The sequence below is a fragment of the Lissotriton helveticus genome, chromosome 6 (assembly GCF_964261635.1).
Source record: "Lissotriton helveticus chromosome 6, aLisHel1.1, whole genome shotgun sequence".
NCBI classification, from domain to species: domain Eukaryota; kingdom Metazoa; phylum Chordata; class Amphibia; order Caudata; family Salamandridae; genus Lissotriton; species Lissotriton helveticus.
In genome coordinates, this window is record NC_136067.1 from 247,117,487 (window position 1) to 247,145,310 (window position 27,824).

The window sequence follows — 27,824 nt, forward strand, 5'->3', positions numbered from 1 at the left end:
AAAGTAGACAGTCATAACGGGGGTCTTTTTTTTTAAACTCAGTTACTACTTAAAAACCAAAGCAAGGCAGTACAGGATGATAGATCATTACTCAGAATTGCAGACAAAGTCCCTCTAGTTGTTTCCCAGCAATATAGTATTTATAGTGATAGCAAATAATTAGTGAAATAGAACAGGTGCAGTCCACAAATTCTGTATAGAGCAGGAAACACGGCCATCATCTCAATACACTCCCCCAAGGGATATCGTCATTCAATCCCACAAGGTGAGATGATAAACGGTGCACCCACCTCTGTTCTTGTTCGAATAATTTACGCTCATTGCCATCATGTAAATGTTCGATCACTGTCCAGTGGATCTCATTGGGGGAATGTCTACATTCAAGAAAATGTGTGGTCATTTTTGTATTACTTTTGCCACATCTTATACTACTCCTGTGCTCACATATGCGGAGCTTGACCATCCTTTTAGTCATTCCCACGTATTTTAAGCCACAGGGACAGGTTATCATATAGATAACATTGCTTGTGTTGCAGTTCGTGTGATTCCTCTGCTCCCAGGTCTTATTGGGTTTCAAACTCAATGTCTTTGAACTTGTAGTGAAGGGGCACACACTGCAACTACCACAAGGGTAGTGGCCCACCACAGGTGGCAAACCCCAAGCGTTCAAAACACTTCTTGGAGTCTCCTGCATTCTCCGGGGGCGTGTATGGACCAGGGCGTCTTTCAGACTCCTCGCTCTCTTATAGGAGAATAAAGGTTTCTCCCAGTTGCAGTTATTGGATGTGAGGATCCTCCATTGTTTGTTTATACAGCGACTCACTTCCTTTGATACCGTGTTAAATGTGGTGACACATGTCAGTGGCACTTCATTATCCTCATTTCTTGGAGACTCTTCCAGCAAGGAATCGCGATTTTGATTGCGAGCCCTTTTGTAACTCTTCGTCAGTAAGTGTTCTGGATAGCCACGTTTATGCATCTTTTCAGTCAGATCACTAGATTGCTCCTTGTAATCCCTAACATCGCTGCAGTTCCTCCGTATCCGAAGGTATTGCCCAAAGGGCAGATTCTCCCTTAGTGGTTGGGGATGGAAGCTGGTGTAATGTAAGAGATTATTCTTACTCGTAGGTTTATAGTAGGTCTTTGTCTTTAATTGGTTGCCTACTCGTGTGATCGTAACGTCCAGAAACACTACCGAGGAGTCATTAAATTCATAGGTGAACTTCAAGTGGGGATCACGTTCATTCACCCATTTAAAGAAAGAAGCCAAAGTATCTCCATCTCCTTTCCAGACCAAGAGCACGTCATCTATGTATCTTTGCCAAAGAATAATATTGGCAAAGAACGGATTGTCAGGTGGTAGAATGTGCATCGATTCAAAATTGAACACGTACAGCCCGGCCACACTGGGGTCAAATGTACTGCCCATAGAGGTCCCAGTGGCCTGAAGGTACAACCGGTCCTCATATTGAAAAAAGTTTCTTTTCAGGGCTAAGGTTGCACAGCTCACAACAAAGGATTTTGATGTCTTATAATTCCATGAGTTGGATTCAAGGGTTCGTGAGATTACTTCGATTGTTGCATCTTGTGGAATGCAAGTGTAAAGGCTTTCAATGTCTAATGTCGCCAGAAGACATTGTTCCTCAGGTAGAATCACTGCATTTAATAAGGAGAGCAGGCTCTTAGTATCCTTAATATAGGTGCTGGTAGCCTCAACTATTGGTCTTAGAAAAAAATCACAAAACTTGGACAACGGTTCAAGTAGAGAACCTAACCCAGAAACAATGGGTCTCCAAGGTGGAGGTAGGATACCCTTGTGCGTTTTCGGGAGGGTATAAAAATATGGAATTTTACCCTCTGTGACTGTCAAAAAATCAGCTTCCTCCTTCTATTTCTGCTGTCATCACTAATTTGATTATTTCTGACTTGAGGCTCTCTGAAGGGTCCTCGCTCAACAGAACATAGTTAGTGGAGTTATTCAACAGGCGCCTACACTCTTGGTCATAGGAACTCTTGTACTGAATGACAATACCACCTCCTTTGTCCGCACTCTTTATGACGATCTCAGTGTTGTTCTGTAAAGTCTGTATTGCTCTGAATTCTCCCGCTGTCAGGTTTTTATACGGCCTCGGTGTCTCAATGGCTTCTATTTCCTTGATCACGGCCTGTTCAAAGGCCAGTATTTTGGGGGGAACACTGTGTATTGGGGGAGTGAAAGTAGACTTAAGTCTGAAGTTGGTATCTCCCTTAGTTCTCTGGGAGGGCTCTTTCATTTGCTTCTCAAAAAAACTTTTTAATCTTAATTTACGAAAAAGTCGGCAAGTTCACAGCGTAGTTTAAAGATGTCTAAGCCCGGGGTGGGTACAAACCCTAGGCCCTTTTCCAAAACTCTGCTTTCATCTTCACTTAGAATGACGTCAGTCAAATTTGTGATCAAACTCTCTGGTTGCTTGGTCCCGCTCTCTGCTCCACGGTCTTGCTCCTTGTGTTGTCGCCAACCGCGTCGTTCTGCTCCCAATGGACCTGGTTGGGTCCTTTTCGTTTGCCCCTTGTTCCCCGTCCCCTCCCTAAAAAAGGAGGTTGAAACATAGGGGGTTGATAAAAAGGAGGCTGAATTGGACCAAAAGGTTGATTCCAACCCATCATCGGTGGAAAGGGTGGTTGTGCAAGAAAAGGATTCTGGTATTGTTGACCATTTTGTTGGTAAGGCTGCCAGTTCGGGTTGTAAAACCCTCGCCCTCTGCCTCTCCCTCTATTCTTTTTACCTGAACTACCCCCGCTGGAACCACTGGATTGGGAATCATCCGAGATATCAGAATTGTATCCTGATTTGGTCGGAGGGGTGAAATCAGGTGTTGAATAAGGATAGACTTTATCATACGCCCATTTTTTCAGATCTTTCTGAAACTTCTGGCCTTTGGCCTGGGCCAAATTCTCCTTATAATCGTTCAACTCCTTATTCAGGTCGTCCAATCTTTTTTTATAGCCTGTAAGAGTTGCTTTGAAATGTGCTTCAGTTGTTTGAATCTCTAATTGGATGGCCTCAGAGAGTGGCAACGCAGTTTTTATAATAAGGATTGCCCAATCCCGAGTGCAGTGCCAGGCTATTTGGGCCCATTCTTTTCTAAACACTGCATCCTCCAGGAAGATTCTTGGGGCGTTTGTCACTAACAGTCCCTTGGGAGCTGTGTTCTTTAGTAGGTACTGTTTCAACATAGTGCCATGTAGGATGGCTCTAATACGGCTTCTTTTTAATTCTCCCAATTTGTCCCATTCCGTCGTTTGGGAGATCGTCTGAGATATTGAGGGATCTGCAAAGAGAGATGCATCGCCTAAGAGAGCATCAACCTCTTCTCTACTGTATAAGAGACCTAAGTCTTCCATGTTATCTGGATGGGGTAAACCGGCACAAAAAACGTAATAACTCTCGCAGCTGTGCGCTGCCTAATATATATAAACAACCAGAGAGGGAGGGTCTACAAGGCTACTCTTCAACCCCCAAATAATAATTGACATCAACATAAGAGAACCTAATGCTGTGAATTCGCAAATGACATTGTCCATATCCAAAGAAAAACACAGTGTAACACTAGACAAAACTATCAATTGTGATCAAAGTGAACTGGAAATAAAGGAAAAACTATTTTCTAAAAGAACCCTCACTCACCCTAGTGGTGACATGCTTCATCATGGGGTTCCCACAGGGGGGATCGAATATCCCCCCTGTGTGCTTCAATGCCTGAGATTGCAGCGGAGCTGGTGTTGCAAAAAAAGTGCAGTGAAGTGAGTGATCAGTGGTGAATGTGAATGATAAAAGTTCACAACTGAAACTAAACAACTTTATTAAAGGAACAGTTGTTCACATTAAAAACAGTGAAGCCACTTAGTGGTTTGTATTAGAACCCTAGTGGTCTGGCGTGTATGGTCGACATGTTTCTGATGTTCAATGCAAGTTATGCTCAGCTTTCTTCAGGACCGAAATGACAAGAAAAAGATGTCCTCCGGGGGTCCACGCTCGCTAAGGCGTGCCCGCACCGTGAGGGCTCGTGTGAAAAATAAAATGAACCTCAGGGACTCATTAATCTCCTTGGTTAACTCACGGTTTTTATCCGCAGTCAGGGCTCTTGCAATTTACCTGGAGCCAATCTGTAAAGCAATTCAATATGTAATTACTATATACATCTTATACCAGTTACCAGGTGACCTGCCATTAAAAACCATTATGAATCAAGGTTTTACTCGGCTTTTATACCATATACATAAACTTTTATTCAGCTTGCTTATAGCCAATCTCTTTTGCTGGCAAATAATTCTGTTAGAAAGCAGTTTACACGTTTAAACACACCGGTTATTTCACCCCTATACTTCCGTCCAAAATGACCCCATTACGAGGGTTATTCATACGAAAAAACCAGATAAACCATGCAGAAAGACCTCAGTCAATCGTAAAACACTTACTTCAAAGTAGAAGTAAACATGCCACATGGACTTTCAGTGTGGCAGAATCTTCACGTTATGTTTCGTCTGTGAGGCAAAACAAACACGTAGTCAAATCGCCCACCAAAAGCCCTTTAGGAATTGTTAGTTGTCATAAGCACCAAACCCCACTGCATAAGGGTCAGAGTTAATGCTTACTTGATTCATAACGACTCCCCGCCCTGAACCTAGGTCTTGGTTCACTGACGTCCGGATGTTAATTGCACTAGCGTCGCTCCAAGATTTAAAACTACGTGGTGTATGCATGGCCATGTCACGAGTCACGTGATCGGGACAAATCCTTACGCGCCTGAAAGTATATGAAATGCACCTACTAAAATGTCATATTTACTTAGTCAATGCCCACATTATCATGCCCTCAAGTAAAAGACAATTTAACGTCTACATTAAATTGAAGGCGCTTATAAGCGTAATGGTAGTGTGTATAGCTCGGCGGTATGAATCCACTTTCGACCGCTGTACCGGGAGGACTAGACCGCCAACCTCGCTGCTAATATCGAAGGTTGTTAAGTACACTGCCGTCACAGAGAACAAAAGCTAAGCACAAATGACGACATTAAGATCCAAAGATCCCAACGCTTGTAGTCAACATGTCGGATAATTTAAGCATTTAATTATAAAGTAGACAGTCATAACGGGGGTCTTTTTTAAAAAACTCAGTTACTACTTAAAAACCAAAGCAAGGCAGTACCGGATGATAGATCATTACTCAGAATTGCAGACAAAGTCCCTCTAGTTGTTTCCCAGCAATATAGTATTTATAGTGATAGCAAATAATTAGTGAAATAGAACAGGTGCAGTCCACAAATTCTGTATAGAGCAGGAAACACGGCCATCATCTCAATACACTCCCCCAAGGGATATCGTCATTCAATCCCACAAGGTGAGATGATAAACGGTGCACCCACCTCTGTTCTTGTTCGAATAATTTACGCTCATTGCCATCATGTAAATGTTCGATCACTGTCCAGTGGATCTCATTGGGGGAATGTCTACATTCAAGAAAATCTGTGGTCATTTTTGTATTACTTTTGCCACATCTTATACTACTCCTGTGCTCACATATGCGGAGCTTGACCATCCTTTTAGTCATTCCCACGTATTTTAAGCCACAGGGACAGGTTATCATATAGATAACATTGCTTGTGTTGCAGTTCGTGTGATTCCTCTGCTCCCAGGTCTTATTGGGTTCCAAACTTAATGTCTTTGAACTTGTAGTGAAGGGGCACACACTGCAACTACCACAAGGGTAGTGGCCCACCACAGGTGGCAAACCCCAAGCGTTCAAAACACTTCTTTGAGTCTCCTGCATTCTCCGGGGGCGTGTATGGACCAGGGCGTCTTTCAGACTCCTCGCTCTCTTATAGGAGAATAAAGGTTTCTCCCAGTTGCAGTTATTGGATGTGAGGATCCTCCATTGTTTGTTTATACAGCGACTCACTTCCTTTGATACCGTGTTAAATGTGGTGACACATGTCAGTGGCACTTCATTATCCTCATTTCTTGGAGACTCTTCCAGCAAGGAATCGCCATTTTGATTGCGAGCCCTTTTGTAACTCTTCGTCAGTAAGTGTTCTGGATAGCCACGTTTATGCATCTTTTCAGTCAGATCACTAGATTGCTCCTTGTAATCCCTAACATCGCTGCAGTTCCTCCGTATCCGAAGGTATTGCCCAAAGGGCAGATTCTCCCTTAGTGGTTGGGGATGGAAGCTGGTGTAATGTAAGAGATTATTCTTACTCGTAGGTTTATAGTAGGTCTTTGTCTTTAATTGGTTGCCTACTCGTGTGATCGTAACGTCCAGAAACACTACCGAGGAGTCATTAAATTCATAGGTGAACTTCAAGTGGGGATCACGTTCATTCACCCATTTAAAGAAAGAAGCCAAAGTATCTCCATCTCCTTTCCAGACCAAGAGCACGTCATCTATGTATCTTTGCCAAAGAATAATATTGGCAAAGAACAGATTGTCAGGTGGTAGGATGTGCATCGATTCAAAATTGAACACGTACAGCCCGGCCACACTGGGGGCAAATGTACTGCCCATAGAGGTCCCAGTGGCCTGAAGGTACAACCGGTCCTCATATTGAAAAAAGTTTCTTTTCAGGGCTAAGGTTGCACAGCTCACAACAAAGGATTTTGATGTCTTATAATTCCATGAGTTGGATTCAAGGGTTCGTGAGATTACTTCGATTGTTGCATCTTGTGGAATGCAAGTGTAAAGGCTTTCAATGTCTAATGTCGCCAGAAGACATTGTTCCTCAGGTAGAATCACTGCATTTAATAAGGAGAGCAGGCTCTTAGTATCCTTAATATAGGTGCTGGTAGCCTCAACTATTGGTCTTAGAAAAAAATTACAAAACTTGGACAACGGTTCAAGTAGAGAACCTAACCCAGAAACAATGGGTCTCCCAGGTGGAGGTAGGATACCCTTGTGCGTTTTCGGGAGGGTATAAAAATATGGAATTTTACCCTCTGTGACTGTCAAAAAATCAGCTTCCTCCTTCTATTTCTGCTGTCATCACTAATTCGATTATTTCTGACTTGAGGCTCTCTGAAGGGTCCTCGCTCAACAGAACATAGTTAGTGGAGTTATTCAACAGGCGCCTACACTCTTGGTCATAGGAACTCTTGTACTGAATGACAATACCACCTCCTTTGTCCGCACTCTTTATGACGATCTCAGTGTTGTTCTGTAAAGTCTGTATTGCTCTGAATTCTCCCGCTGTCAGGTTTTTATACGGCCTCGGTGTCTCAATGGCTTCTATTTCCTTGATCACGGCCTGTTCAAAGGCCAGTATTTTGGGGGGAACACTGTGTATTGGGGGAGTGAAAGTAGACTTAAGTCTGAAGTTGGTATCTCCCTTAGTTCTCTGGGAGGGCTCTTTCATTTGCTTCTCAAAAAAACTTTTTAATCTTAATTTACGAAAAAAGTCGGCAAGTTCACAGCGTAGTTTAAAGACGTCTAAGCCCGGGGTGGGTACAAACCCTAGGCCCTTTTCCAAAACTCTGCTTTCATCTTCACTTAGAATGACGTCAGTCAAATTTGTGATCAAACTCTCTGGTTGCTTGGGCCCGCTCTCTGCTCCGCGGTCTTGCTCCTTGTGTTGTCGCCAACCGCGCCGTTCTGCTCCCAATGGACCTGGTTGGGTCCTTTTCGTTTGCCCCTTGTTCCCCGTCCCCTCCCTAAAAAAGGAGGTTGAAACATAGGGGGTTGATAAAAAGGAGGCTGAATTGGACCAAAAGGTTGATTCCAACCCATCATCGGTGGAAAGGGTGGTTGTGCAGGAAAAGGATTCTGGTATTGTTGACCATTTTGTTGGTAAGGCTGCCAGTTCGGGTTGTAAAACCCTCGCCCTCTGCCTCTCCCTCTATTCTTTTTACCTGAACTACCCCCGCTGGAACCACTGGATTGGGAATCATCCGAGATATCAGAATTGTATCCTGATTTGGTCGGAGGGGTGAAATCAGGTGTTGAATAAGGATAGACTTTATCATACGCCCATTTTTTCAGATCTTTCTGAAACTTCTGGCCTTTGGCCTGGGCCAAATTCTCCTTATAATCGTTCAACTCCTTATTCAGGTCGTCCAATCTTTTTTTATAGCCTGTAAGAGTTGCTTTGAAATGTGCTTCAGTTGTTTGTATCTCTAATTGGATGGCCTCAGAGAGTCGCAACGCAGTTTTTATAATAAGGATTGCCCAATCCCGAGTGCAGTGCCAGGCTATATGGGCCCATTCTTTTCTAAACACTGCATCCTCCAGGAAGATTCTTGGGGCGTTTGTCACTAACAGTCCCTTGGGAGCTGTGTTCTTTAGTAGGTACTGTGTCAACATAGTGCCGTGTAGGATGGCTCTAATACGGCTTCTTATTAATTCTCCCAATTTGTCCCATTCCGTCGTTTGGGAGATCGTCTGAGATATTGAGGGATCTGCAAAGAGAGATGCATCGCCTAAGAGAGCATCAACCTCCTCTCTACTGTATGAGAGACCTAAGTCTTCCATGTTATCTGGATGGGGTAAACCGGCACAAAAAACGTAATAACTCTCGCAGCTGTGCGCTGCCTAATATATATAAACAACCAGAGAGGGAGGGTCTACAAGGCTACTCTTCAACCCCCAAATAATAATTGACATCAACATAAGAGAACCTAATGCTGTGAATTCGCAAATGACATTGTCCATATCCAAAGAAAAACACAGTGTATCACTAGACAAAACTATCAATTGTGATCAAAGTGAACTGGAAATAAAGGAAAAACTATTTTCTAAAAGAACCCTCACTCACCCTAGTGGTGACATGCTTCATCATGGGGTTCCCACAGGGGGATCGAATATCCCCCCTGTGTGCTTCAACGCCTGCGATTGCAGCGGAGCTGGTGTTGCAAAAAAAGTGCAGTGAAGTGAGTGATCAGTGGTGAATGTGAATGATAAAAGTTCACAACTGAAACTAAACAACTTTATTAAAAGAACAGTTCAGCCTCTAGTGCGCCTGTTTTCTGCTCTACGTCTCTCTACAGATCTGCACAGCGCCGGGACACTCTGCCTGAGTAGCCGCGCGCTATATAAACCACATATTAACATTACATAACAGTTGTTCACATTAAAAACAGTGAAGCCACTTAGTGGTTTGTATTAGAACCCTAGTGGTCTGGCGTGTATGGTCGACATGTTTCTGCTGTTCAATGCAAGTTATGCTCAGCTTTCTTCAGGACCGAAATGACAAGAAAAAGATGTCCTCCGGGGGTCCACGCTCGCTAAGGCGTGCCCGCACCGTGAGGGCTTGTGTGAAAAATAAAATGAACCTCAGGGACTCATTAATCTCCTTGGTTAACTCACGGTTTTTATCTGCAGTCAGGGCTCCTGCAATTTACCTGGAGCCAATCTGTAAAGCAATTCAAAATGTAATTACTATATACATCTTATACCAGTTACCAGGTGACCTGCCATTAAAAACCATTATGAATCAAGGTTTTACTCGGCTTTTATACCATATACATAAACTTTTATTCAGCTTGCTTATAGCCAATCTCTTTTGCTGGCAAATAATTCTGTTAGAAAGCAGTTTACACGTTTAAACACTCCGGTTATTTCACCCCTATACTTCCGTCCAAAATGACCCCATTACGAGGGTTATTCATACGAAAAAACCAGATAAACCATGCAGAAAGACCTCAGTCAATCGTAAAACACTTACTTCAAAGTAGAAGTAAACATGCCACATGGACTTTCAGTGTGGCAGAATCTTCACGTTATGTTTCGTCTGTGAGGCAAAACAAACACGGAGTCAAATCGCCCACCAAAAGCCCTTTAGGAATTGTTAGTTGTCATAAGCGCCAAACCCCACTGCATAAGGGTCAGAGTTAATGCTTACTTGATTCATAACGACTCGCCGCCCTGAACCTAGGTCTTGGTTCACTGACGTCCGGATGTTAATTGCACTAGCGTCGCTCCAAGATTTAAAACTACGTGGTGTATGCATGGCCACGTCACGAGTCACGTGATCGGGACAAATCCTTACGCCCCTGAAAGTATATGAAATGCACCTACTAAAATGTCATATTTACTTAGTCAATGCCCACATTATCATGCCCTCAAGTAAAAGACAATTTAACGTCTTCATTAAATTGAAGGCGCTTATAAGCGGAATGGTAGTGTGTATAGCTCGGCGGTATAAATCCACTTTCGACCGCTGTACCGGGAGGACTAGACCGCCAACCTCACTGCTAATATCGAAGGTTGTTAAGTACACTGCCGTCACGGAGAACAAAAGCTAAGCACAAATGACGACATTAAGATCCAAAGATCCCAACGCTTGTAGTCAACATGTGGGATAATTTAAGCATTTAATTACAAAGTAGACAGTCATAACGGGGGTCTTTTTTTAAAAACTCAGTTACTACTTAAAAACCAAAGCAAGCAGTACCGGATGATAGATCATTACTCAGAATTGAAAGTATCAACTCACCCCTCTCTTCCTGCCCAGGAGGAGCTATCAGAATGCAGATGAAGGCAGATGACTACTCTGTCACATACACCCTTCCTGTGTTTGTAGCTGTCTAGAGGGAATGCACAAAGTGTAGCTGTCACCAACTGCAGACCTGTTTTGGAAACAGGCTAAAAGGCACACAGAGCAATAAGAGCAGAGAAATGTCCACTTTCTAAAAGTGGCATTTCTAAAACAGTAATATTAAATCCTAATTTATTAGTAACGATGATTTATCATTACTATTCCAAAGATATGAAACATGAGCCAGCTACTCCTTTCTAATCAGGAATTACAGCTTACATGTGTATTAAGGAATTCTCAATGTTGGCCTATGAGAGGAGTAGGCCTCACAGTATTGAGAAACACATTTGTGTGTTTGCCACTAACAGGACATGCAAACTTAAAAGTACATGTCCTACCTTTGCACCCTGCGCTTACGGCGAACTAGGTCCTACCTTATGGGTGACTTGTATGTAATACAAGGGGAGTTGGAGGCTTGGCAAGTGGTTTTAGGTGGTTGAAAAAGCATTAATCTGTGCACACAGGCCTTGTAATGGCAGGCCTGAGACAGGTTGGAAAGGCTACTGGTGTCGGAGGCACCATCAGTGGTGCAGCCCACTGGTAGTATTTAATTTACAGGGCCTGAGTATCTGTATATCACTGTAGAAGGGACTTACAGGAAAAACTAAATATGTCAATCATGTAAACACCAATGTCACCATGTTTAGGGGAGAAGCACATGCATGTTAGGAAGGGTCATCAGTGGTAACATGCTCAGAGTCCTAAGGCCAACAAAAAGATTTCAGCAAAAAGAAGGGGGGAGGGAAAAGGTTTGAGGTGACTCTTCAGAGAGAGCCATTTTCCAACACCTGTGAAAAAAGAAGTTTGCACAGAGATAGGAATTTAAAGAAGAGTAATAATGCTCACGCCCTCTCTGTTTTCATATGACAGATTCTGGCAAGTAAAATAGAGACAAAATGTGTGTATAATCTCTGCAATTTATGTCTCATTGCCAAGTTGAAAACCTATCAATCAGCGCAAGTGTCCCATATCATACCGGCTCATCTACAAAACCCTGGTTAACAAGGGTTCACACGTATAAGTTGTGTGAAGTTTATTACACCCAAAACATATCAGGTGAGATAAAATCCTGCCCCTGGAGTTACATTTGGCAGGTTTGACCTGCCAGATTTTAACAAATTAAAAATACTCACATATTACAGAGATGTTCGGATTTTGGGGCATGTTAAGCATGTTATTCCCCATTACTGATGAACCAGGGTGTATTTATTTAATAGGTGCGATTAATATCACATCCAACAGTGGGCCACTCATAATGAGGGCCTAAGAGGTAATTACTAAACCTTCACCATTTATCAAGAGTGCTATATACCCCATGCTATTCTGCACACTACATGATCAAGGCCATAGATTCTTGCAGGTCCAAACTTCTGAAACTGATCTGAAAAAAGGCATGTGAAACAGCTGCCTAATACCTGCAAAGCATATTATTTCTCATTTTCAGGTTGAAGACCTAGAAGGGGAGGTATTTAACACACCCAGTAAATACCTCACACTTACAGGTTTGGTAAATACTGCATCCTGTCACAAAACTTATATTCAAAGCCTTGGACAGTGAGCCCGATTTAGAATTTGGTGAACTGTGTCACAAACATGATAGAGTACCCTGTCCACCAAACCCTTGGTCTGCCTGCCTGATGTAGAGATGGGTGGACATTAAGTTTTCCAACGACATGAACCCCTGGAGACTTTTGAGCTGGGATGAGAATTCCAAATGTTTTGACAATTAACACACCCTCGCTATGGTATGTACCTACTGATTGTGCTTCCTGAAATGTAACACCAGGTGTCTGACACAATATCATTGTGGTGTGGCTTCCTTTTTGTGACAACTGGTGTGTCGAGGATTTTAGTGTTAGCAGGACAACTGAGTTGTAACAATGGGGATGATACCTGTGCAACATATAGGGGTATGGTCAGTTGACTGTGCACAATGCTGTATGCAGCAGTGACTTTCACGCAGCTGTGTGTCATTAGCAGCAGACTGTGAGGTGCTCATGTTTAGGTAGGTGTGTTTGCAGTTACTCATATGTCTGATTTTAGTGATGTGGGTTCATCATATTCCAAGAATAGTGTTTGGCAGGGGACGGACAAGGGCAATTGTCAGCTGCAGAGTCTGGTATGGTCATGACCTATGATTGTGACACAGTGCAGACTGATGTTGTCCGGATGCATTGTCCCATGACATGTGGCAGTGAAGACTGACTTACCATGCATGTCTGTGCCAGGGCATTGACTTGATAAGAGGGATCCTGCATTGGAGTCAAAGGTGCTCCATGCACCCCATTGTGTCATTGACATTCAGGACGTGAGGACATCATTGTGTGTGGTGCTGCTAGGCATCACAAGATTGTGAAATGTGACTCTGGGCATCCATTCATCCTGACACCTGTACTGAGTGATTGGCATGTGATGTGATGTATGTGTGTAGTAATGAACTTCTACATGGTCATTTTCATGTACAACAACTATGTAGGTGGTGCATGTGTGCACTTTTGGGGTATAATCAACCAGCATGCAACAGACATATGGGCACAGGTCCAGGAGGGATATGGGTACCATGGTTGAGGTTCAGACTGGCTATTGCCCTATTTACACCAGTGTGGGCATTTTGAGCAATTATCAGCTGAGGATGCCAGTGCATGCCCTTTAATGTGCTGTATTTACAGTGTTGTGTGCAGTTAGTGCAGGCGAGTAATGTGGGCCTTGTTTTCCTACTTTTATGCAGATACATCCATGGGCACAGGAGACAGTGCCACAGAACTGGAGGAGCTGCAGAGCCAGTCTGGGCCAGCGACTGAGGAGTCAGGGGGCACAGTCGCACGGAGGGTGAGGGGAGCCACACCGAGGAGTCCTCAGCACCATCCACCTTAGATGAGGACCACAACAGCTCGGAAGATGACTCCCTTGTGGGGGTTGGTGTCAGCAGCCAGCACACCACAGACAATGAGGCTATTCCCGCTACTACCACCACCACCACCCTCCCCTCGGCTCCCATCCCAGAGGTCTGTGGCAGCTCCCGTGTTCTGGAGCATGTCTCCTTCAAGCCGGGCACCGCACCCCTGCCTCTGTGTCCCCTGCTGCCCAGAGTGTGGAGTCTGTGGACTTGCTTAAACAGATCCATGTGGGGCAGACATGAATGCTGAGTGTCCTCCATGCACATGCTAGTCTGTTGACACAACTGATGTCGTTCATGGAGGGCATCTCATGGGCATGTCTGGCTTACGGAGGACCAATCAGTCCTTGGCCTCCTCCCTGACGGCAGAAGAATCCCTCCTCCAACAGTCCCTCACCCCTCCAGCCTCTGCCCCATCAACAATTCCTAGCACCCTACCTGTCCCCAGCACACATACACACCAGCACAGTCACCCAAACACACAGACACACACAGCACACAATCACACAAACTATAGTCAAAACGTGCACGCAAGCAAAGTCAGGGGACTGATACCACACACACAGGGGATGGCTCGCAAACACACAAACAGGCATCCACAACCACTCCACAGTCCTCTGATTCTTCTCCCTCCAAGAGCCCTTCCCTTGCCTTACCTGCAACCCCATCTCCTAAGAAGCTCTTCCTGTGTGACCTAGGCCTCTTCTGCTTGGATCCAGTAGATCCAGACTACAGGGGGAAGAGGAAGTACCCACACACAGAGAAGAGTGCCCCTCACACCCTGACACCCTTCCCCAGACGCAGGCAGACTGAGGCCTCCACCCGCAAGTCACCCCGTACCATGAAGAGCAAGACCCCACCCCCACCCCACAGCTCCACTGCACAGTCTCCTTCCTCTATCCTCCAGGTCAGCACACCACAGGTTCCCCCGCCGCTCCCTGCCCCAGGTTCCCCCAGCCACAGATACATCATCCCCAAAATGCTCAGGCCCTCCCCAACTCCCACTTGCTCTTCCACTGACACCACCACCAGTCTGTCTGTAAGTGCAACTAGTGTGGGGACCGTGGTCCCCCAGCTGTCCTGCCAACATCACCTGCACCCCTTTCTACTCCGATGGGGACCATGTCCACTACACCTGACCTGCCCACTGCAGTTGTTCTGGAACCCACCCCATCAGACTTGTGCCCCACTGTTGTGACGGCACAAACCATGTCAGACACCTCCACTGCAGTTGCCACTGACTTTCCTGCACCCACCACCCCTTCACAGCCTCCTTCTGATGAGCCCTGATCCTGTACCTGCGGTGCCTGGCCTGCCCCATGTATGCCCCTCAGAGTGGATTTCCCCAGTCCTTAGCAGTGCAGGCAAGCAACGGGTGACAGGTGTCACTCACACCCTATTTGGACTTTGTATTTTGAGAGGACATTGGACTTAATTTTGTTGGACTTTCCCTTTCAGCTTTGAATTTGCTGAATAAAGCATTTTTTGTTATCCTTGTGCATTTGATTTAGCTGTACATTATGTTGATGCTGTTTACCAAGACCTTGCTGTGATGATGCAGGATTTTAAAATGTCTGATACTGAGGTGTTGATGTGATGTGCTCCATGTGGTCCATGAGATATGTACCCTGGTCAGGTTGGTATCCATGTCATCCTTTGCAGCTGACTGGGTGTGTCATGACTAACTAATTTAGCACAGGGATGTTAACATTTCAGTTGCATGGCCACATCTGTGGCTTGCACCCATGCACATATGATGTGCTTCACATTGTACAATTTTTCAATTTCCCTGACTGTAGGCCCATCTCCACTGTACATGCAGGTGTGGGCATCATTGGTATGAAGTTAACTGTGTCCTCTGTGCAACTTGCTAGACATGTATTGTGTATGTGCAGGTGACTTAAGGGGCACTACCGTACCCAGGCGGATGTGACCAGTGCCTACTTGGGTGGTAAATGATGGTTGACTGAACAAGTGTTGTGCTGACATGACCAGGAATCATACTTTTTTTTTCGGAGTTTTATATAGCGCGAACTTGAACCGAACCGAATCAGTTATCAGAGCGCTTTACATAGCCCCAGTTACGTTACATGAGGACACACTTTCATTTTTTAGGCACGGGGAGATTAAGTGATTTGCCCAGAATCACAGGGGTTTTTTTGGCGTCGTTACCGAGACTCGAACCCAGATCCCCAGGTCTGAGGTCGAGCGCCTTAGCCGTTAGGCCAACCCCTCTCCCCTATCACTAGCACATACTGCACATACTGTTTGACATGTGCTGCTATTTCCATGATGACACTTACCTTGAGGTCACTGTGATGATGGGGGATTTAGACTCTTTGCCACAATGCTCAACTTTAGCTGCAGTTTGTGTCCACACATTTTACATTGGATGTAAACACTGATGGGGGTTTTGATCACACTGGCACAGAGTTATTGCGAAGCTTGACTTGTTTAGCCCACACTCTGGTGTTGGTCACACATGTGATGTGTGTCGTAAATAAAATTCACTGGTGGGGGTATTTGTCAGACACTACACACTGTTGGCATGATGTTGTGGGGAAATCTATTTGGCTGACATACCTGTGGTTGATGTTTGATGGATGTGTGGCGCATCATCCATCCTATGGGTGGGGGTGTCAATTTTGTCAGACACACAGACCCCTATGGGGGGTGAGGCAGTAGTGATACACAACATAGCACATATGGCTGGGGTGGCATTAGTGATAGGCAACATGCCCCTAGGGGTGGGGTGGCATTAGGGATAGGCAACATGACACATATGGGTGGTGTGGCATTAGTGATAGGCAACATGACACATATGGGTGGGGTGGCATTAGAGATAGGCAACATGACAAATATGGGTGGGGTGGCAGTATGAGTGGGCAACATGACCCTATGGGTGGGGTGGCATTAGAGATAGGCAACATGACAAATATGGGTGGGGTGGCAGTATTGGTGGGCAACATGCCGCTATGGGTGGGGTGACATTAGTGATAGGCAACATGACACATGTGGGTGGGGTGGCATTAGTGATAGGCAACATGGCACATATGGGTGGGATGCATTAGTGATAGGCAACATGACACATGTGGGTGGGGTGGCAGAATTGATGGGCAACATTCCCCTATGGGTGGGGTGTCATTAGTGATAGGCAACATGACACATATGAGTGGGGTGGCAGTATGGGTGAGCAACATGCCCTATGGGTGGGATGGCATTAGTAATAGGCAACATGCCCCTATGGGTGGGGTGGCATTAGTGATAGGCAACATGACACATATGGGTGGGCAATATGACACTATGGGTGGGGTGGCATTAGTGATAGGCAACATGCCCCTACGGGTGGGGTGGCATTAGTGAAAGGCAACATGCCCCTATGGGTGGGGTGGCATTAGTGATAGGCAACATGACACATATGGGTGGGCAATATGACACTATGGGTGGGGTGGCATTAGTGATAGGCAACATTCCCTTATGGGTGGGGTGGCATTAGTGATAGGCAACATGACACATATGGGTGGGATGGCATTAGTGAAAGGCAACATGACACATATGGGTGGGGTGGCAGTATGGGTGGGCAACATGCCCCTATGGGTGGGGTGGCATTAGTGATAGGCAACATGACATATGGGTGGGTTGGCATTAGTGAAAGGCAACATGACACATATGGGTGGGGTGACAGTATGGGTGGGCAACATGCCCCTATGGGTGGGGTTGCATTAGTGATAGGCAACATGACATATGGGTGGGTTGGCATTAGTGATAGGCAACATGACACATATGGGTGGGCTGGCATTAGTGATTAGCAACATGACACATATGGATGGGGTGGCATTAGTGATAAGCAACATGCCCCTATGGGTGGGGTGGCATTAGTGATAGGCAACATGACACATATGGGTGAGGTGGCAGTGGTGGTGGCCATGGGTTCCCTAACGAGGCCTGTCGCTGGTGGACAGGGTCTGGACCCCTGGGTGTGTGTGACATTTGACGGGTAGGTGTCGTTGGTTTGTATGGTAGGTGTCCGACTTACTGTCTGCGCCGTCCGCGTCTGTTCCTGATCCGGTCATATATGTACAGGACTGGTATGACCTGCGCGATTGGATTCATGTTGCTCCATCTCAAACTGTTGCTAGCTGCTCCGTTTCGAATCCTTGGACTGTGTTACTGCCGCGATTCGGAACTGATATGCAGCTCTTCCAGGTGCTGGGACGTGCTGTACGTGGCGACCAGTCCGGAACGTAGGAACTACGCATCGTACTTGACGGGCCGAAAGTAGCTGTGTTGATGGAGCCGTGCGACGCGAATTGTGTGTTTCCGGGTCAGGCTCGGACGGAAAATGTGGATGGAGTCAGAGTGTACGTGTCGGTCGGGAATTTGGCACTTTTCCGCATCGTACTTCATCGCCCGGACGGTCCCGCTCCTGGTACGATTCGGTCGTAAGGTAAGGCTACTGACACGTTTCGGAGGGATGACTGACTGAGATCGGAATCGGCCTCTTAGTGTGTTAAATGAGACTCTGCAGGTTACGCCTCCTTTCCCAAGTTGAAAACTCCAAACAGAAAATATTTACCACAACTGGAAAATAAATCATTTACGGTTAATTGTACTTATGAGGGCCCTCATTTTGAGTGTCCAGGTGACTGGTATGATATTTCTCGAACCCAAGAAAATCTGATTCGGCCCTGTCAAGATCTATCAGGTGCGAAAACTATGCAGATTTTAATTTAAATGCTCCACCTTGTTCTGCATACATGGTAACCAGGGCCTTGGTGAAAGAGATACATCTCACTTATGCTTTTATAGTAATGCAGCCCTGCTGGACAAGTAGCATATGCTGAGTACAGGGCACTAGAAAACTCCACTTTGTAATTGCTTATTTGATACATTCTGGTAATAGTTGGGTGATTACAATACTCCTTGAAATGCCCTAATTGCTGTAAATTCATTAGACAGTGTTGATTCTAAATAAACTCACCCCATAATTTTAAATTTAAATCACATTTTATTTTGTAGACCATATTATGCAATCCTAGCTATGCTTGAGTATATTTGTTATTTGTTTCTTCGGGAAACCGTCTTAAGATGGCTGCTAGACCACCTTCCCTCCCCCCATATGCAGGGACTATAGAAAATAATGACAGGATGTTTCTGCTTTAATATATTTGACTTTACAATACAAAAAGCCTTAGGAAAGCCTTAGTTGAAACACGATTGGCTGAACTCTTCATTAGTCCAACCCAAAACTGCTACCATAAGAAAGCATTTTAAAGCATCGACTACAACATAACAAGCATTGTGTGATGGGTTTTAGAAAAAATAATTTCGATTTTGATTTATGTTAAAATACTTATATATTCTATAAATCCTACTCAGAATTAAACTGCACCAGATTAGGATATCCTGTCAGAACCTATATGGCATTAGGGAAATTTACTTATCAATATGCAAATATTGTCTTCCACAGACGACTGCTCAATAGCCACTAGCTATAGAAAGCAAGTTGAGAGTGAGAAGGAAGGAAACTTAGAAACAGAGTCCAGGGACTCTCAAATGAACATCAGGATACTTACATTTCTAAGCTTGCAGTTCAACGTGCTGTAGTATGTGCAACCTAAGCATAGATTTTCAAGAGAACCTATAGGCACTCATGCCTGTAGAATTCTGCATCCAGGGGTTGCATTTGTACCAGGAACTTTGGGCAGTGGTGTGCCTTTTTGGCATACGTAATCAGTGTGTGTGTGGGGTTTTTAGTCTACATGGTCAGCACATGGGAAGGTGGCCCTCCATTTACCACTTAGACTGAATCAGTGTTTCAATGGCACTGCCAGTTTGAGGGGTGTTCCTTGGTTTGTGCACAGCACCAACCTGTAAGGGCGTGGATGTGGTAGGGAAGCATTTATGATCATCATGATATGAAACATGGGATACTTCTTCTCATACCTGCAAGACCAGAAGATATTGGCCTGGCTAGCCTTTGAGAGATATATATATATATATATATATATATATATATATATATTCACTGAAAAAACCATAGGTTATAGACCATATATAGTTAGGAAATAGCATTTAGAAAACCTTATTTTACTCACACAAAACCATTGAAATTCCATATATAGTTAGTTGCACTAACTATATATCGCGCACCTGCAATCCACTGCTGATGATGTCACATATTACATCATTCATGACATGGTCAGTGACATCACTGATGACATCACTGATGACATCTCAAATGACATCACTGATGACATCACTGATGACATCTCATTTGACATTACTGATCACATCACTGATGACATCATTCATGTGATGATACAATGAACCTCTTCAGACTCTAATATAACCTTAGATACACTCAGTGTAAACAGACACTCACAGACTGTCACTCATCCATGGAGTTACTCACACACCTAGTCAGTCTTGCAAAGAATCAATCACACCTCGATTTCCTCAACTATATAGTTATACACACCTTACTTATTGGAACATATAATAACACATATTTACTCTGTTATACAATCCCTGATACAAGTTCACAATAATCCATACAGCCACTCACACATTCACTGGCTCTTATGCACAGTTATTTATATATGTCAACTATCACATGTACTGTGTTTTACATATGTACTTACTTTGACATGTAGCACTGAGATATCCATTCACTCACCAATACACTCATGCACACAGTCAACCGCCCATACAGATGTTTCCACATGCACTTTTGAACCCATACATCTAGTGAATCAACTGCTCACACATCTATGCACAGAGTCATACACCTCCCAGACACCCACACACACACTCAGTCTCCCATACAAATACTTGGGCAACTAATCAATAACCCATATAGTTAGTCATATAGCTAATGATCAACACATGCATCAGATTACAAAACAACAGACACAATGATGCACAATTTAAAACAGTTTAGTCACTAACCCATGCACTCAGTGAGACACATTTAATCACTCACTTATACAGTCAGTCATGCACCTACTAAATCCTTCATCCAGACACTTATACATCCACTCATTCTTCAATATGTAAGACATATTTTAACTTTACAGAAGCATACAGTCACTGGATGTTGTCATCAGTGATGTCATCAGTGATGTCATTTGAGATGTCATCAGTGATGTCATCAGTGATGTCACTGACCATGTCATGAATGATGTAATATGTGACATCATCAGCAGTGGATTGCAGGTGCGCGATATATAGTTAGTGCAACTAACTATATATGGAATTTCAATGGTTTTGTGTGAGTAAAATAAGGTTTTCTAAATGCTATTTCCTAACTATATATGGTCTATAACCTATGGTTTTTTCAGTGAATTTTCAAGGTTTTGTAAATGCTAATTCCTAACTATATATGGTCTATAACCTATGGTTTTTTCTGTGAATTTCATTGGTTTTTTAACAGCTAATATCTGTAGCTGTAAAATGTATTCTTCTTTAAATCCCAAAATATATTTTATATGTTTATGAATAATTTTTTTTTTAAATATTTTTTTTTCTTCGTTCCCGCTTCGCGAATCGGGAAGCTTCCCGTTAGCTGACCTTGATGCCGCGAAATAGACCGCGAGACGGTAAACGTTTCTTTACCGCAAGTGCCGCGTTAGAAAACAACATCGTGACGCCTCCCGTCCGCATGACGTTCCACGTTGTCGCTTGATACGTCATATGACGTGCTACGTTAGCGAACTGGTACGCGAAGCGAGTGCCAAAGCGCAGGTTTCTGGAAGCAAACCGGGAGGCCCTGCAAAGCGCTTAACGTAAACACAGCAAGTCATGTGACTTGGTAATAACACTTTTCATTGGTTCATTTCACTTTTGGTTTCCTAATGATGTAAGACTAGGTCATATAATCTAAAATGAACACTTTTGATTGGTTGAGAACTCTTGTTTTTCCCAAATGATGAAAATCCCTCCTTCTTTCCTCACTCTGACTTTCATCATTGTGAGAGAAAGACCCTTTGTGATCACTGAGCAATGGCTTCTTTAGTAGCTTCAGCTGGTGCTTCCCCACCACCTCCACCACATCCAAGGAAGAGTGGACCACCTGCTCAAGTTGTAATTCAACAAGAAGAAGAAGAAGAGGAACAGGAGGACGAGCACGAAGAGAGGCAGTTTTTGCCTGAGCAGCCCAAGACGTCTCACCGGAAAGAAAACTTCATTTGGCAATTTTTTAAAATTCCCAAAGGTCAGAAAAAAGTAAATGCAAGATACGTAACTTGCCTTATATGTCAAGATAGACTGTCCAGAGGGACCGACAAAAAATACAGTTTCGGAAACTACACAATGCATCGCCATATGACTAGGTGGCATCCTAACAACTACAGTGCTGCACAGTTTCGGAACGACCTAGATAATCTCCCTATTATGGCCAGAAGATCTGTTGTACCGGAAGTAACGGGACCAGAGGGCAGGGAGATGGTGCCAAATATACAAATGAGATTTGGTGAAGTAAAACACACCTGCGTATTTTGCGATGGATTCATTTCCTACGGAGAAAGAAGCATCACTCTGATCAACAGAGCTATTGACTATCATATGCAAGTTTGTCCGAAACGCCCAAAATAATAAATACTTCTTTTTTTTGTTTTGTTGCTCCTGTTGAGCCCTTTACAATGAATCGTTTTCATTGCCCCCTCCAAGAAAAACCCAAAAAAATATAAAACTGTTCCGAAAAATTCAAAAACAGTAAAAAAATGTTCAGAAAAATAAAAAAAAAGTTCTTTTCAGAACTACCTCCCCGTTATTAAAAAATTGGTACAATATTTGGAACTGTGCCAACCTCTATTTCTCTTAGTTCGCTTCCTAGTTCTCTCGCTGGTACGCGAACTGGAAGCGAACCAAAAACAGTAAGTATAAGGGAAGGAAACACACACTTATGTTAAAAGAAAGACAGCTATAGGGGAGTAAACTAGAGATACTATTACCCATAATCCACTACTGATGATGTCACATATTACATCATTCATGACATGCTCAGTGACATCATCAGCAGAGGATTGCGGGTTTTTTGGCAACATGCCTTATCCACGGTTTAATAACGCTGCCTTTTGCTTTATATAAGTTTTCAAATTGTATGAAATATATACCAATAGGTCTTTATGAACCTTTAGGTAGTGCTTTTGTTCATGAGGTCTGGTCGCTTCCATACACATACAGATGTTTCAAAGATGATCAAGAAGTTTATCTGAATGGAGAGGAATGCACTGAGACGCCAGATCATTCACTAATGTGTAGGCACATACAGTTACACGATTCATGCAACAAACACCGACCAAATATGGCTTGCGTGTTGCAAGGCACGCCAGTTCCTGCTATCATCCCCACGTTCAAGTTGTTGGAAAATGGTAGTTATTTGATGCTCAATAATGAAGATTGTTCTGAGTTAATTAAAAGTATTCCTTTTATCGTAACAGTAAGTGAACGGGTTATTTGCTGCAGAAATGTTCTATTTCCTCCCACACATGAACATAGGGAGTTTTCAATCTGGCCACAAATACCAACCTTGGGACACGTTTCAACGGCATGACAAGAATAAGAGCTCTTTTGTCTCAGAGAGAGGTGGCCTTGAGTTCGGCCCGTGAAACTTTCGTACTTCACATAGCGAACACCCGTACACAGGTTTGCCTTTCAATTTCAGCAACATGTTTCCGACTATCTTTAACGCATCCTCCACAAAATCCCTGGCACACTTTTTTAAAGTTGTTACCAGTGGTCTCGTGACTTCATTTGAGAAAATCTTTGGAGTCATCCCTGCTCCCTTTCATTCCATTTTCTCCACTCTGGTTCGTGGATTGCATTTTTACTTGCATTACCAGCGGACGCTCTTGTGCTTTTTTACATTTTTAAATATGGATGTCCCTCCTATGCAACCTCCGACCCTGCAGCTGCTGACACTGTTCCGCAATCGCATGCTAGAATATTATGGCACAATGCCGTTGGCGATATTAAGCACGGCATATGGATTATCTTTTCGGTTCTCCTACTTCACCTGTGTCCAGCCTGTATTTCACTGCCTGACCTGTGATTTCGATTGGGCCATTGATTTGTGTCTCTGCGGACCGGTTTCTCCTGACGTCGACTTTAATCAGCTGATGACTCCTATCATTACTCACGAGTTGATTTGTCCTGGCGAAAGGATTATGGCTGTGGCATTGATGCATGGACTACTTGGTCCCTGGAATTTACTGGCGGCAGCACAGTCTTTCTTGGAACACAGCTTTCTTGAAAACCCACCGAGCTGTCCTCTGATGGTGATAGAGGATCCGGTGCTGGGAGAGCACGTATGTTCTTTTCCGCTTTTAAATTGGATGGCTGAACTGTTTTCGGATGAAGACGGTGACTTCCTATTGGAGGCTGTTGCAGCTTATTTTGCATACACAGTTATGTCATAGACCTTTTTCATGTTTGATATGCTGAGTACTAGCATTTCATTGACAATTCATTGACTTATTTGTCAAGTTTTTATTATTTACCTTGCCTATTGGCTTAAGACTCGATAAAGTACTTGGCTGTTTTATTTTTCTTTAGCATTGAATTTTCCTAGTTTTTAATGCTTTACCTTGCGGACCGTCCACATATAAACTTGCAATCTGCTCTCATGAGATGGCACTTCTATTATCTTATTCAGTTCGTTTCCGGATCATGAGGAGGTGTCATCTAGGTCCTGGATATCTTTACACCGTGTTAAGTTAGCATGGGCTCATTACCGGTTTAAACGCCATTTTTCCTTTTTTGCAACTTCTGCACACGACACTTAGTTGTTGCTTTAGCTTTCCACCTAGTAGTTCATCGTGGTTTACATGAGAATAATATGTTATTGGTCTACTATCTGCTTTACTTGTTAAACTATATCTGTACAGCGAGTGCTAAAGTTTCAAGAACAACACGATACAGAATTGTTATGAGGTCTGATCTCCACGACTTCATACTCATAACATAAGTGCAACTTCTGCCAATTCTGGGCATGAGGCGGGTTTTATATTGCTTTGCCGAACACACATACACAACAGTTGATGCGGTTCACATGAAGAGAGAGCTGGTGTATGCTGATGTGATTCCTTCAAATCTAAGACACTAAAGTATGGACACGCCCTAAACCAACACAAAGAGACCTTCTTAGCAAATAATATAATATGTGTATTAGGGAGGGTGAGATATAAGCAGCCGCGGGCCGTGGAGGGAGTTACGATGGGGCAGGGAGGCGGGGAGGGGGAGAAGCAGGGTGGAGCCCTCTCTACCTTGCCCCTCCCCCTCCCCGCCTCCCTGCCCCACCGTAACTCCCTCCACGGCCCGCGGCTGCTTATAAGTGTTGCTAACTCTTATTCATTTACAGCATGTTAACATACTGTCACCATTCGCTTTTTATGTACTAGTAACTATGCTGGTAATTTTGCTACTGATAATATGTGTACTTGTATTCTCCACCCTGCTTCTCCCCCTCCCCGCCTCCCTGCCTCACCGTAACTCCCTCCACGGCCCGCGGCTGCTTATAAGTGTTGCTAACTCTTATTCATTTACAGCATGTTAACATACTATCACCATTCACTTTTTATGTACTAGTAACTATGCTGGTAATTTTGCTACTGATAATATGTGTACTTTTATTATCTAAGGTACTACGCCTGAGAAGACGGCATTAGTAAATAAACATTTCAAATACACATGTGTTCTTCTTAACTCCATGTTCTGGTTTCTAAGAAATATATAACGACCGACTGTTCATGAGTTCCACGTATCCTGAGGTACTATAAGTTCATATTCTGGATTGTCTAAACATTGAGAGTTTGTTATATCCAATGTGACACTGTACCTAGCTTGCTAAATAGTTTTTGATTACTAACGTGAGTTTTGGGACACCCTAATTCGCCGAGGTTCCAATCCTCTGTCCACAGTTCTGTGTGAGAACAGAAACCCTGCGACAGGGGCACCCCCGACCCTTGCTGGAGCTTCATCACACTTGCGATACAACTCCAGCAATGCGCCACCTTTACGGCACAGATACATCACGCATCTGTGCTGTTTTTGCCCCATGATGCGCCGCATTGTAAATGCAGCACACCATAGGTGACGGAACAGCGGCACAGAATGACTAACACATCCCTGGTGATGCGCCAGTCATCATAAATCTATCCCTATGCTTCTTATCTTGTTAGAGATGAACCGCCATATGTATCATCAAAGTTATTTGCATTTCCTAAATAGCGAACTTTAAGGAATAAATAGCGATTCTTTACCATTCCTAGTTTGCGATGAGCTATTTGCTAATTAGCCGAATGTAGCCCAATGAAGCCCAATGTAGCCCAATGTAGCCCAAAGATGGCCGCCAGACACACAAAAAAACAAATGTAGCCCAAATATCAGCCAGATGTAGCCCAACTATAGCCCAGTGACAGAATGACCAATCAGCTTCGCAAACCTCCGTTACGCGAAGCGGAGCGCTGTTACAGATATATATCTTTTTTTGAACGTTAATTTCTCAAAATCCACTGGAGCACATATATTGAGACCTAGCAAAGGCACATCGGGCTACCAGTCCCTAATATTTTGCCAAGTTTCGTGCAAATCCATTCAGCCGTTCAATTATTATTTTTATTATTTTTTTTTGCCCCGCGGGGCCCTTTTAAAACCTCCACATCAAACCTAGGGGGTCAGCGAGGATCTACTATGCCCCCTTATAGTTATTTCCCCCTTTGTTTTGACCTCCTCTTGTCTCTCGATCCTACCGAGAGACAAGATGGCGGCCGCTACGGACTGTTTGGAATGTTGACAGACGCCGGAGAACCAATCAGCTTCGCTTCACAAAGCTCCGTTGCGCGAAAAGTCCGCGAACCAGAGCGCTAACCGGTCCGCTGTTACAGATATATATCTTTTTTTAAACGTTAATTTCTCAAAATCCACTGGAGCACATATATTGAGACCTACAAAAGGCACATCGGGCTACCAGTCCCTACAATTTTGCCAAGTTTCGTGCAAATCCATTCAGCCGTTCGGGCTAAAAGTGAGGCCAACCGCCCTATGGAAAACTCAATGTTAAAAACACGTTTTGGGACCCCCCTTTTTTCTCGGCCCCCACTGGACGAACCCCCCCCAATTTTTCAAGGGCTGCTCAGAAACAAAATGTGCCATTTTCCTGAAAATTTCAGCCAATTCCGTCCACAAACGCCAAAGTTATTAGACATAGAATTTTCAAAAAACCCATAGAGAAAAAATCCTAACTATATATACCTACTGGCGACCGCCAGTAGGTAATATATATATATATATATATATATATATATATATATATATATATATATATATATATATATATATATATATATATATATATATATATATACAACCTCCGACCTTGAGCCCCCGACCTCAACAGGGCGGTCTCAGCGCGCGGGGACCGGAGCACCTCGCTTAACATCCACAGAAACCTCCTTTGTAGGAACAAAAGAAGAGCGCCGAGACCAGACTCTGCAAACATGCGCTTTTATTCACGAAAACCTTGCAGTGGCAGCATTTATTTCCATGCTGCCACTGCGAGGTTTTCGTGAATAAAAGCGCATGTTTGCAGAGTCTGGTCTCGGCGCTCTTCTTTTGTTCCTACAAAGGAGGTTTCTGTGGATATATATATATATATACATATATATATATATATATATATATATATATATATATATATATATATATATATATATATATATATATATATATATATATATATATATATATATCAACGCTCCAGAGGCTCCCACAAAGCAGGAAAGCACTCCAACAACAGGTAGGTTTGCCTCATGACCTTTAATCTTAAGCACAGACGAGTTCAGCATTCGAATAATTCAAAGCAGTTCCAGCCTTTCGCCTTACGCGTTTCGAATGTCTCTTCATCAGAGGCTAGGCATGGATGACGCGCAATTGTGGAAACGCCCTCCCAGATATGCTCGCATCCAGATATGATGCCTTATGGGAGAGAGAGTCCTCTTATTCCTTCGTGAATCGATGCATTAACTTTTTCTTGCTGCATTAAAAGGCTCCGAATGAGCCCTCCGTATGCCGGCTCGTCCTCATCTGTAGCCTGCTGCCCCACGGTGAGACGGGTGTATCCAGGTCCCTGTGGTCCCCAATTATCGTAGGGTGGTGCTCTCCCAGCGGCTGGGCTGCCGCTTAACATCAACGCTCCCGAGGCTCCCACAAAGCAGGAAAGCACTCCAACAACAGGTAGGTTTGCCTCATGACCTTTAATCTTAAGCACAGACGAGTTCAGCATTCGAATAATTCAAAGCAGTTCCAGCCTTTTGCCTTACGCGTTTCGAATGTCTCTTCATCAGAGGCTAGGCATGGATGAC